Below are 13,190 nucleotides of genomic sequence, written 5' to 3' on the forward strand. Positions count from 1 at the left end.
CACAGAGAAAGTAGAGGGGAAGGTCTGGGTGGAGCTATTGTTGAATAACCAGCAGAGTGTTTTTTATTCCTGTAAATTCCTATATAATGGCTTAGTATTAGAAATAAAATTATTCTTCTAGTTGAAAGTTAAGTATTTCTGCTTCATTGTGCTTTTATGTTGTCATAAGTAAATTCCTTTTGGAACTGAGCTCTGTGGCAGGTACGTCTCTCGTTTGATATATGTGAAGCAGACATGTTAACTTGATTATTCATATAACCTCACATGATGTTTCTTGTCCTATGTGGTGTGAGGTTAGCAGCTCTGTGTGCTTCCAAATAAATAGCAAGTCCTCTCTGCACTGTTTGATTAATTCGTTCTTTTTCTTGTTGGCTTGATATGACCACTGGGGTAACTGGTTACCTCTATAGGTAGCATAATAAGAGTAGATGTTTAACTCTCATAATAAGTACATTTTATGGGATTTTTAATTGAAATATATTTTGACAGTATTTCTGACTGGTAAAATTCAAATGCCCATAAAATAAGACTCTGGTATCTCTATATGTAGATAGATAAGGTTAAGAAAGTGAAAGTGTTAGTTGCTCAGTGTGTCTGACTCTTTGTGACCCTATGGACTGTAGCCCACCAGGCTCCTCTGTCCATGGAATTCTCCAGGCAAGAATATTAGAGTGGGTAGCCATTCCCTTCTCCAGGGAATTTTCCTGACCCAGAGATTGAATCCAAGTCTCCTGCATTGCAGGCAGATTCTTTACTGTCCGCTCCCTAGGGGAGCCCATATATGTGTTAATTACATGGCAAAAGGCCCAGGATATATGCTGCCCATACTGTGAAAAGAGGGCATACATACTCTTTGGAGTGTAACAGAAGAGTGTTCTTCAATCTCTACATGCAACAGGTATGTTGCGACATACCTGTTGCAACATACCTGTTGCATCATACCTGTTGCATGTAGAGATTGAAGAACACTCTTCTGTTACACTCCAAAGAGTATATATGCCCTCTTCTCACAGTATGGGCCCTGGCATAATCAGCATAGTCCTAGGAAAGCTTAGGAAGTTCCAGTACCCCATGGGCACAAATCATCGCTGCCATACTTCACCAAGTTCTTCCATTTTAAGAAATATAATTAAAGACTGACAAGAGCAGAGCTTGTCGTCACTAGGGGCTTCAAGGAATTCTGAAAACCCTCTTTATTCTCTAAGGACTTGAGCCTCTTTTGAGGGGTTAGACGACTGAGAACTTTTGGCCTGTGTGTTATTGAAAGTAAGTTCAGGATAAGACCACCTCTTGTACATAGGGATAACGTCCCTTATTTTGTAGATGAGGATTCTGAGCCCAGAGAGGATCAACCATTCCATACTCTAGACTCCAAACATGTTCAGGGTGGCATGAAAAATATTAAACCTCACTTCTCCACCTCCCCAAGTATCTGAGGGGAACCTGCTCTCAAACAGTGTGTGTCTAAGAGTAGACACCAGTTCCTCATTGTCTGGAAGACAGGCCTGAGTGTGAAAGGAGGGGCAGGCTGGGAAAGGGGAGACTTAGTTCCTCAGACAAAAGGAAGGGATTTGAGATTATGTACTTAAAGGTTATGTAGTGGCTACTGCAACTCTTATACCTTCTTCTAGTAATATAACCTATTCTTGTGTACATGGAGTTGGCATTTACCTCAGATGACACCATCTCTTCCTGACCCCATGTCTGTATTCATCCAGGAATAATCCTTTGTTAAAAATAAGCCAATGAGAACCCATTCTAGAATATTTTTATCAAAAAGTCATCATGACCAGATAGCTTGTGTCCTTCGTGCTATCTGCAGCCATATCAGGAAAATACATCCCCATGGGAGAACATGATGGTGATAAGTATAAAATTTTCCCATTTATAAACATACAATGGGAGAAGTTGTCAGAAAAAGTGATTTTATGTAGTGTGGAAAGGGGAAGACCTCAATGGGGAGGCCAGCATGGAGGGAAGGAGCCATTTGAATATCTGGAGGAAGCTGTGTGTATGTGTGTATAATGCATATATATGTATAACCTGTTTTGTTTTGGCATTGGGCCTGTTTTCTAACTTGAACTTGACCTCCTCTTGCCTGATACGACCTATCACTTTATATACAGTGTATACTTGGCAGGGAAAGTATGCTTGGCAGAGCCATAGACTCTGGGAGGGTTCAACTAAAGGGTAAACTATATGTCTTCAGCCACTACCCCTGTTTATTGCTTCCAATTGCAGACTGCGGGTTCCAATTGGTAGGTTGCCCCAAACCTACCCCTTTATCTGTGTTTTCTGGGGAAGGCTTATCCTTTTGAATCCCTGTTATTTTCACACTATCTTACTCTGCCATCCCAACACCACTTATTAAATAGGCCCATTTCTCTCCACTTCTTTGAAACACTATCATAGACTAAATTCTTGTCACAATCTTAGGACTTAACATGTATATTTCCCCACTCAAAGCTAAAATATTTAGATTATTATAGTCGTTAAAGATACTTCAGATAAGCATTAGTCTCCATTTTCACAAAATGTTTGGCTCTTCCCAATATTACACATAAAATTTACATTTGTTCTAGCAATGAAACCAAAAGAAATAAGTAACTTGAGATTTTGTTGGGAATGTTGTGCCATAATATACTTCATTTTTTATTCAGAGAAATGATTTGTACCTCTAATTACTCAGATCTTTTAAGAAGTTCATTTCCTTCATATAGATTCTGCATATGTTATTTATGTCTACATATTTTTCTTTGAACTTGTAAACCTCTTGACAGTATTATTGTGGACATAAGAGGGACACTTTATATTATTAAAATTTATTTACCAATAAAGATTTTCACTGTATGCTCAATGAAAAAATAGTCACAAGTCATTTGTGTAAAAAAAAAAAGAGCTGGTACTTAAAGTTAACTTTGAGAAGGGGGTTTCTTTTGGTTAATATTTGTTTTTTTGTATTTTTTCATTTTTGTTTCATAATTGTGTAATTCTTCCAATTTAACATAATTTGCAACCCAGGAGAAACTCTGATTATCATGGATATGACACTTTTTAATTGTCGGCCTTTGTTTTCAGCTTTATTTAAATGTTGTACCTGTATTCATAAATGAAGTGGATATATTGGTAATGTACATTTGTGGTAGTTTTATGTTAGTATAGAGTCAGGGTGTGATTATAGCCCATTTCCAAACCATCTTCTTGGGATTATAAAAGAGGAGCATCTCCAGAGAGAAGTGGTTATTTATTTAGGAAGCACTGAACTGAACTGAACTGAACTGAACTGAAGGAGGGACCATAGAAGTTAATGTCCACTGAATCCAGAAAAGTGATGAACTGGGCCTCTGACACTGGGAAGGCAAGGTGCAGTCCTCTGCTCTGCACATGTGCAGTTCACTGCCTCCAGCCTCCTAAGGCTCCAGCATCTCACCTTCAGAGACCTGGTTGGGGCAGAGAGCTGGAAAGGAAGCTTGTGCACTTTTAGTTTCTGTGGAGTTTGACAATCAGAAAAGGAATTGAGATTATTTTACAGTGGATAGAATCCAAAATTTCTCCAGATGCCTCTCCATTTACATTTTAATTCATGCCCATAATATTTTTGTGCCTGCCCTGGACTTAACCTTCAGATAAAGGCCTCTGAAGACAGGCTATGCTCCAGGGTCTGTGTTTCAGAGTAGTGGGGACAGTGCAGAGGAGAGAGGATAAGGACTGGAATTAAGCAGGGGATGGGCTGTGGTTGCATTTGTTACTTTCCTTGAGGAAAGCTCCTTAAGTCAGCAGCCAGATGTGTGAAGTTAAACGTATACATCTTAATTCCAGAAGATATTTCTAGAGCTGCACATGCCAGGGCATAAGGTCCATGACTGTTATTGAAGAAGCTTGTTAAAGGCTGTCTGGTAAGAGCTGAGACTATGGGGTATTAGTGGTCTGTAGTAAAGCACACTGTTCAGAAGCCTGGACTTTGGAGTTATGCCTGCATACATGGCCAGATTTACTACTTAATACATCTGTGATTCTACATAGGCAGTTGAACCACTGAAAACCTAAGTTTATCCCTCTCTAAAATGTGAACGACAGCAGTACCTACTTTATAGAGTAATAGGACTTAAATAAGCAAGTAAATTTTAAATTTATTCATTGAATCAGTAGATAGGAGTCGGATAATTTTACAATTGATTAGGAGTTATTTGAAAGTCAAACAAAAAAATCTGGAGACTTATGTCACCAAGATGGTGAAGTAGGAGACCCCAGCATCCCCCAATAAAGATCAAAAAATAATTATCCAGGAACAAAAACAGCTCTGGGGGAGCTCAGGAGTCCACTTAAGCCTGAGTAATAGAGCAAAAGAAGAAACCTGAGAAGAACTCAAAAGGAAGTACTGCTTCATTTTCCTGCATCATCCCACTCACCCTGGCCACCAAGGCTCAGTGCCAGATGGGACAATCCAGCTAGAAAGTTTTCTTGGAAAAGGAGGAGCAGGCAAGCAGCCAGCCTCCCCAGCTTTCAGGTCATCACACAAAGGACTCATTTAGGTTTCACTCCACCCAGAAACTGGCACAGCTGAGGGGAACAGAGGTAGCTAGGAACAAGGAAGAAGATCAAGGGCCACCAGTATCAGTCACACAGTGGGAGTAACCATGGTTCCGAGTCAGCTGTTCTGCAGAGGATCCCAGCACTGAAGAAACCAACAGCCAGCACAGCCACAGAGTCCCTGCAGATATCACCAGTTTTTGCCCAACAGATATTTGCATTTACTGACACCAGCTGCCTGAGTCCTTCTCTACTCCCTTCAGCTCCACTCCCTCCTCCAGAGCCTGGGATCCACAAGAGCACATAGTCAAGGCCTCTGCAGCTGGGTGAGTGTAAGACACCAGCCTAGACCCCACAGCTAACCTCCACCACCATAGGCACCCTTGAGGTTAGCTCCTTTAGCTGTGCATTTGCATACTGCCAGCCTCTTTTTTTTTTTTTTTGTCTTTATTGAATATGTTACAGTATTGTTTCTGCTTTATATGTTTTGGTTTTTTAGCCACAAAGCACCTGAGATCTTAGTTCGCCAATTAGGGCTCAAACCCACACTCCCTTCACTGGAAGGCAAAGTCTTAATTACTGAACTGCCAGGGAAGTCCTTGCCAGCCTGACTCTTGTCAGCAATTTCTCTTGCCATGTGCACACTTGTTGTGCTGTCCTATGGCCATGGAAGGGCATGCTGTCAGCCAAGTTCCCCATAAATGCTTGCAGCCATATCTCAAGTCACTGGACTATACCTCTCGACTCACTGGCAGCTAACATACTGCCAGGTGTGCACTGCTCTCCTCTGGCCTAAACTACGTCACTAACATCTACTGCTGTGTGCCTGTGGAAATACCTTACAGCCGGAGGAGTGCATGGCAGTCAGTTCAGTTCAGTCATATCTGACTCTGCGACCCCATGGACTGCAGCACACCAGGCTTCCCTGTCCATCACCAACTCCCGGAGCTTACTCAAACTCATGTCCATCATGTCAGTGATGCCATCCAACCATCTCATCCTCTGTCATCCCCTTCTCCTCCCACCTTCAATCTTTCCCAGCATCAGGGTCTTTTCCAATGAGTCGGTTCTTCACATCAGGTGGCCAAAGTATTGGAGTTTCAGCTTCAGCATCAGTCCTTCCAATGAACATTCAGGACTGATTCCTTTAGGATTGACTGGTTGGATCTCCTTGCAGTCCAAGGGACTCTCAAGAGTTCTCCAACACCGTAGTTCAAAAGCATCAATTCTTTGGTGCTCAGCTTTCTTTATAGTCTAATTCTCACATCCATACCTGACTACTGGAAAAACCATAGCTTTGACTAGATGGACCTTTGTTGGCAATAGGACCCCATTAACTGCATCTGGACCCAGATTCAGCCCTATCTCTTGTCACTGGTCTGCACCACTGCACTCACCTGCAACCACCCTTGCAGCTGTTCACCTGCATGTTCCTCAGCTGACTCCCTTCACTGGCTTCACTGTCAAGTCAGTGCCTGTGGAGACACCCTGCAGCCACAGGAGTACACACCGACAGCCAGGGCCCGCACAGCACCCCATGTGCCCACAGCTGGTACAGGCCCTTGCTGCTGGCCCTGGTCCTCACCACTGTGTGTCTGCAACCAACACCTGTATGAACACCTCTGCAAGGATACAGGGATTATGAAAAATTAGGGAAATATGACAACAGCAAAGAAACAGTAAAAATATGGTGAAAGTGCAAGTCACTCAGTCGTGTCTGACTCTTTGCGACCCCATGGATTGTATAGTCCATGGAATTCTCCAGGCCAAAATGCTGGATTGGATAGCCTTTCCCTTAACTGACCACAAGGAAATAGAGATTCATGAATTTCTTGATAATTCAAAATGCTTGTTCTAAATATGCTCAGAGAGCTACAAGAGAACACAGATTAAGAATTCCATGAAATCAGGAAAACACAAAAACAAAATAAGTTCAATGAGGAGAAAGCATTAAAAAAAAAACACACAAGATTTTAGCTGAACAACACAATGAAGAATAACTTCACCAGCAGACTATACCTTAAAGAAGAAAGAATGAGTGAACCCCACAAAAAGATCACTTGTAATTTATCCAGACAGGAGGAGAAAAAAGGAATGAAGAAAGACTATGGGACTAATGTGACACCATTAAGTGAAACAATATATGTATCATTGTAGACCCAGGATACAATGGGTCTCCCAGAGGGAGAAAGACAGAAAATTTATTTAAAGAAATAATGGCTGGAAACTTCCCAAACCAAGAGAGAGATTTGGACAGCCAGGTACATGAAACCAATAAATCACCCAAACATTTCAATCCAAAATAATCTTTTCCAAGACACATTTTAATAAAACTATCTGAAATCAGAGACAGATAAAAAGCAGCAAGAGAAAAAAATTTTCTCTCATACAAGGAAACCCTCATGAAGCTATCAGTGGATCTTTCAACAGAAATCTTGCAGGTCAGGTTACATTTGAAGTGCTGAAAGAAAAGAACTGCTAATCAAGAATACTTTAGCCAGCAAAGTCATCCTTCACTTTCCCAAACAAAAGCTGAAGGAATTCATCACCACTAGATTGGCCTTCATCTAAATTATTTCATCTGATTGATGACTGTCATTTATAACTTTATTGCTACTTCTGTCTTGGGTATTCCTTTGGAAAAGGTGTATGGATTCATTACATATTCTAATGTATTGTCTATAGATTATAAGATAAAGTCAAGCATGTATCTGCTGATACTTTTTAAGTTGACCTGTCTTTATACTTAGACAAGTCTCTTTAATAGTAGGCTTCCCTGGTGACTCAGATGATAAAGAATCTACCTGCAATGCAGGAGACCAGGGTTCGATCCCTGGGTTGGGAAAATCCCCTGGAGAAGGAAATGGCAACCCACTCCAGTATTCTTGCCTGAAAAATCCATGGACAGAGGAGCCAGGCAGGCTACAATCCATGGGGTCACAAAGAGTTGGACATGACTGAGTGACTATCACTCACGCACAGATCAGCCTCACAAGAAATGCTGGAAGGAGTTATTCAAGTAGAAACAAAAAGATGCTAATTAATGACATGAAAATATACAGCAGACTGGTAAATATAGGTATTCTAAGTCAGACTTGGAATACTCTAATACTATAATATGTGGTATGTTAACCATTTAATTCTAGTATCAGTATAAACCTTAAAGGACAAAAGCATTAAAATAACTATAGCTATAATATTAAATGGATATACAATACAAAAATATGTAAATCAACAGCATAAAATAGGGGAGATAAAAAAGCACAGATTTTGTATGTGATGGAAGCTATTTTGAGCTTAAAATAAACTGTTTTGTCAGTAAAATGTTTCAAGTAAGACTCATGGTAACCAGAAAACAAAAACCTATAGTAGATTCACTCAAGAAAAGGGAATCAAAGTATACTTTATGCAAAAGAATGAAATTGGACTGTTTATATGCAAAAGAATGAAACTAGACCCCTATGTTACATCAGTCGCAAAAATTAAAATGGATTAAAGTCTTAAACATAAGATCTGAAATGATAAAACTCCCAGGTGAATGCGTAAAGAGCTCCTTGACATTGGCAATGATTTTTTGGATGACACCTGAATCACCAGCAACAAAGGCAAAAATCACAAGTAGGACTGCATCAAGCTAAAAAGCTGCACAACAAAAGAAGCAAACTATGGAGTGGGGGGAAATATTTGCAAATAATACAAGTGGTAAGGGGTTGATATCCAAAATATATTAGGAATTCACACAACACAGTGGCAAAAAGAAATAAACCTGAAATAATTCTGCTTTAAAATGGGCAGAGGAACTGAAGACATGTCTTCACAAAAGACATAAATGATGTTGAAGCAACATCACTAATCATCAGGGAAAATTAAGTCAAAATGACAATGGCGTATCACCTCACACTAATAACTCTTATCAAAAAGACAGTTCAGGGCCTTCCCTAGTAGTCCAGTGGTTAAGAATCCATGCTTTCACTGCAAGAGGTATGGGTTCCATCCCTGGTCAGGGAAATAAAATCTGTGCAGTGTGGTGAAAAAAAAAAAGACAGTTAACAAATGCTGGTGAGGAAAAGAGCACTCTGGTGCACTGCTGGTGGGAATATAAATTGGTAAGGCTACCAAGGAAAACAGTACAGAGATTCCTTAAAATGTTAAAAACAGCACTACCATGTGATCCAGGAATCTCACTCAGTGTATATCCAGAAGAAATGAAATCACAATCTCAAAGAGATACCTGCACCCATGTTCATTGCAGCATTATTCACAATAGCCAAAATATAAAAACAACCTAGGTGTCCACTGCCAAAGGGAAAAAATAAAAATAATATGTACATATTTTACATATATACAATGAAGTATTATCCAGCCATCAAAAAAGGAGAAAATCCTGCCATATGAGACAACACTGATAACTTGAGGGCACTAGGTTAAGTGGAATAAGTCAGACAGTGAAGGACAAACACGGTATGTTCTCCTCTATGTGTGGAATCTGAAAACTCATAGAAACAGTATAGAATGGTGACAGGCTGAAAGGTGGGGGAAATGAGATGTGGGGCAAAGGGTACAAACTTATTCATTAGATGAATAAATTCGTGGGTCTAAGGAAGAGCTTGGGGACTGTATAGTCAATACTATTGTATTATATAATTGAAAGTTGGTATGAGAGCACAGCTTCATTGTTCTCACCATAACAACAAAATGGTAATTAATGTGAAGTGAAGAATATGTTAACTAACCTTACGGTGGTAACCATTTTGCAATCTACAAGTGTATCAAATCATCACATTGTACACTTTAATCTTACACAATATTATATGTCAATTATATCTCAATAAGACTGGGGGAAATCTCTTCTTATAGAGCTTATTTTCTAACAGGGACAACAAACATAAAAATGGATACTTATGACTCCCAGAATGGCAGCAAATGTACAAACAGTTACTTTTGACTCCACAGACCCACTCCCATGTGAGGCAAGCAGATGCTTCACGTGATGTGCGATGAAAGTTTTTTAAAGTCAAGCCTCTGGAAATTGTCCTAAAGGCATATGACAAAGAAGAAACATTCAAGAAAATCTACTCATGCTCATTAAGAACAGCAGGAGTTTGTGGTATTTGACCCTCAGCTACCCCCAACCCTGCCTCCCTAGCTCAAGTCACATGCTATGGCATCTGCCTGGGAAAGGCGGGCTTCCAGTTATTTCTTACATTTCTTCTGCAGCCTCTTTTATAGCCTGCATTGTAGACAAGTGCAGCTGAAGAAAAGCCAAGAGCTTCTATTCCCCAACATGCTGAGAATACTGAGGCCCCAGTCACCCCCAATTTGACTATGTTGGGTAGAGGTTCCAAGCCAAAAGGGAAAATGAGAAGACCAGAGGCTACTGTGTCCATACAGCACTATCCTAAAATATGGGTGTCACAGAAGAATGCCACTGTCTCCACTCCTACATCTGGGGCATGGCTCAGAGATTTTTGCAAAGGGGAAAAGGCAGATCATAGAATCAAGAGGTCTTATGGTCTCTCCAAGGAGACTGAAAGCATCATGAGAGATCTAGGCTAAATCATGAAACATGTAGTTTACTAGAAAGAAGCAAGGAAAAGACGAAAGTGTCTACCTGAGCTCAAAATGCATCTTAAATATTGACCTCAGAAACTTTTCACAGAAAGACTGTTCAAAGCCAGTTACAAAAAGAGAACCTTGAAAGCAGCAAGAGAAGCAACTTGTCACATATGAGGAATCACCAATAAGATTATCACTAGATTTTTCACCAGAAATCTTAGAAGCCAAAAGGCAGTGGGTGGTATATTCAAAGTTCTAAAGGAAAAACAAAAACACAACAATCTGTCAAGTCAAGAATCCTATATCCTACAAAACTGTCCTTCAAAAATGAGAAACTAAGACATCAGAAGATAAACAAAGACTGAAGAAGTTGGTTACCACTAGACCCATCCCTAAGATAGGAATGAAAAGACACTAGACAGAAACTCAAAGCTGTTAAATATCTATGGTAAAGTTAAATACATGAATAATTATAAAAACTAGTGCTACTATAACTTTTTTGTAACTCCACTTTTTTTCCTATATTAACATATAGATGCATTGAAAATTATTAGTATATGTTTTGGGATATATAATGCACAAAGATGTAATTTTATGACATCAGTAACTGAAAGGGGTTGGGATAGAGCTGTAAAGAAACAGAATTTTCATATGTTATTACAGTTAAGCAGGTATAAATTGAAATTAGAATGTTATTAACTGTAGAATGTTAAATGTAATCCCCATAATAAATGCAAATAAAAGTAGCTATATAAAATACACAAAAGGAAATTAGGAGAAAATTAAAAATGCCAATACTTTGGCCACCTGATGCAAAAAACTGACTCATTAGAAAAGACCCTGATGCTGGGATGTTGAAGGGAGGAGGAGAAGGGGACAATAGAAGATGAGATGGTTGGATGGCATCACCGACTCGATGGACATGAGTTTGAGTAAGCTCTGGGAGTTGGTGATGGACAGGGAGGCCTGGCGTGCTGCAGTCCATGAGGTCACAAAGAGTTGGACATGACTGAGTGACTAAACTGAACTGAACACTTGACTACAAAAAGACTAAATGGAAGACAGTGATGTAGAAAATAAGGGGGGAAAAGTTATTAGGCATATAGAGAATAAGTAGCAAAATGACAGAAATAAGTCCTTTCTTATAAATAATTAAATGTAAATGGATAAAACTCTCAAATCAAAAGACAAAGATTGGCGGAAAGGATTTTTTATAATGAGCCAATGGTATGCTGTCCTACAACATATTCACTTTTCTTTTTTTTTTTAATAACATTCACTTTTCATCTGAAGACAAAAATGGATTGAAAGTGGAAGGATTGAAAAAGATATTATGTGCAAATAACAGCCAAGAGAGAGCAGAGGTGTGTATACTATCAGTTTTTTTTAAGGCTTTAAAATTTTAAGAGATAAAGCATTATATTTTATGTTAATAAAAATTGAAAAATACAATTGTACCCCAGTGTTCACTGCAGCACTATTTACAATAGCTAGGGTATGGAAGCAACCTAGATGTCCATCAGTGGATGAATGGATAAAGAAGCTGTGGTACATATATACAATGGAATATTACTCAGCCATAAAAAGGAATGCATTTGAGTCAGTTCTAATGAGGTGGATGAACCTAGAGCCTATTATACAGAGTGAAGTAAGTCAGAAAGAGAAAAACAAATATCATATATTAACACATATATATGGAATCTAGAAAAATGGTACTGATGAACCTATTTGCAGGGCAGCAGTGGAGACACAGACATAGAGAACAGACTTATGGACATGGGGGTGGGGGAAGGAGAGGGTGGGATGAATGGAGAGAGTAGCATGGAAACATATACACTACCATATGTAAAATAGATAGCCAATGGGAATTTGCTATATGACTCAGGGAACTCAAACCAGGGCTCTGTAACAACCTAGAGGGGTGGAATGAGGTGGGAGGGGGGAGGGAGGTTCAAAAGGGAGAGGACATATGTATACCTATGGCTAATTCATGTTGATGTATAGCAGAAACCAAGGCAATACTGTAAAGCAGTTATGCTTCAATTAAAAATAAATTTTGTAAAGAAGTATAGTGAAGTGAAAGTGTTAGTCACTCAGTCATGTTTGACTCTGCAACCACATGAACTTGTAGGCCACCAGGCTCCCCTGTCCATGAAATTCTCCAGGCCAGAATACTGGAGTGGGTAGCCATTCCCTTTTCCAGGGGATCTTCCCAACCTAGGAATCAAACCCAATAAAAGGTTCAACCCAATAAAAGCTTCAAATATAATCATTTATGCACATAATAAAGACCATCAAAATAGTTGAGGCAAAAATGAACAGAAAAGAGAAATATATTGTTCTGCAATCCTGCTTGGAGACTTTAATACTCTATTCTCAATAGTGGATAGGAGAACTAGATAGAAGTATAGAAATAAAGGATTAAAAAAACACAGTAAACCAACTAGATATAACAAATGTCATATATACAGAAAACTACCAAACAACAGGAGAATACACATTCTTCTCAAGTGCACATGGGACATTCTCCAGAATAGACTATGTTAGTCCACAAGTTAACTCTCAGTAGATTTTAAAAGATAGGTGTCATAAGAAGTATCTTCTCTGACAACAACAGGATGAAGTTAGAAATCATAAATAGAAGAAAAGCTAGAAAATACACAAATTTGTGGAAATTACAAGACACACTTAAGAAACCAATGGGTCAAAGAAGAAATTACAAGGGAAATTATAAAATACTTAGAGACAAATGGAAGCAAAAACAATATATCAAAACTTATGGATTCCATGAAAGCAATACCTATCAGTAGTTACATTTAAAACTAAAAAGGAACTCAAAACAACCAAACTAGGAACCAGCAAAAGAAGAACTAGCTAAATTCAAAGATAACAGAAAGAAGGAAATAATAACAGAGCAGAAGAAAATAAAGAATAGAAAGCAACAGAAAAAAATCAGCAAGCTGAAGAATTGATTTTGAAGAGATGGATGAACTTGACAAAACATTAGCTTGACTAAGAAAAAAAGAGAAGGCTCCAATTACTAAAATCAGAAATGAAAGTGGGGACATTGCTGCTCATCCTACCGAAATAAAAAGAATTAAAAG

Source organism: Odocoileus virginianus, unplaced genomic scaffold, assembly GCF_023699985.2.
Source record: "Odocoileus virginianus isolate 20LAN1187 ecotype Illinois unplaced genomic scaffold, Ovbor_1.2 Unplaced_Scaffold_23, whole genome shotgun sequence".
Classification (NCBI taxonomy): domain Eukaryota; kingdom Metazoa; phylum Chordata; class Mammalia; order Artiodactyla; family Cervidae; genus Odocoileus; species Odocoileus virginianus.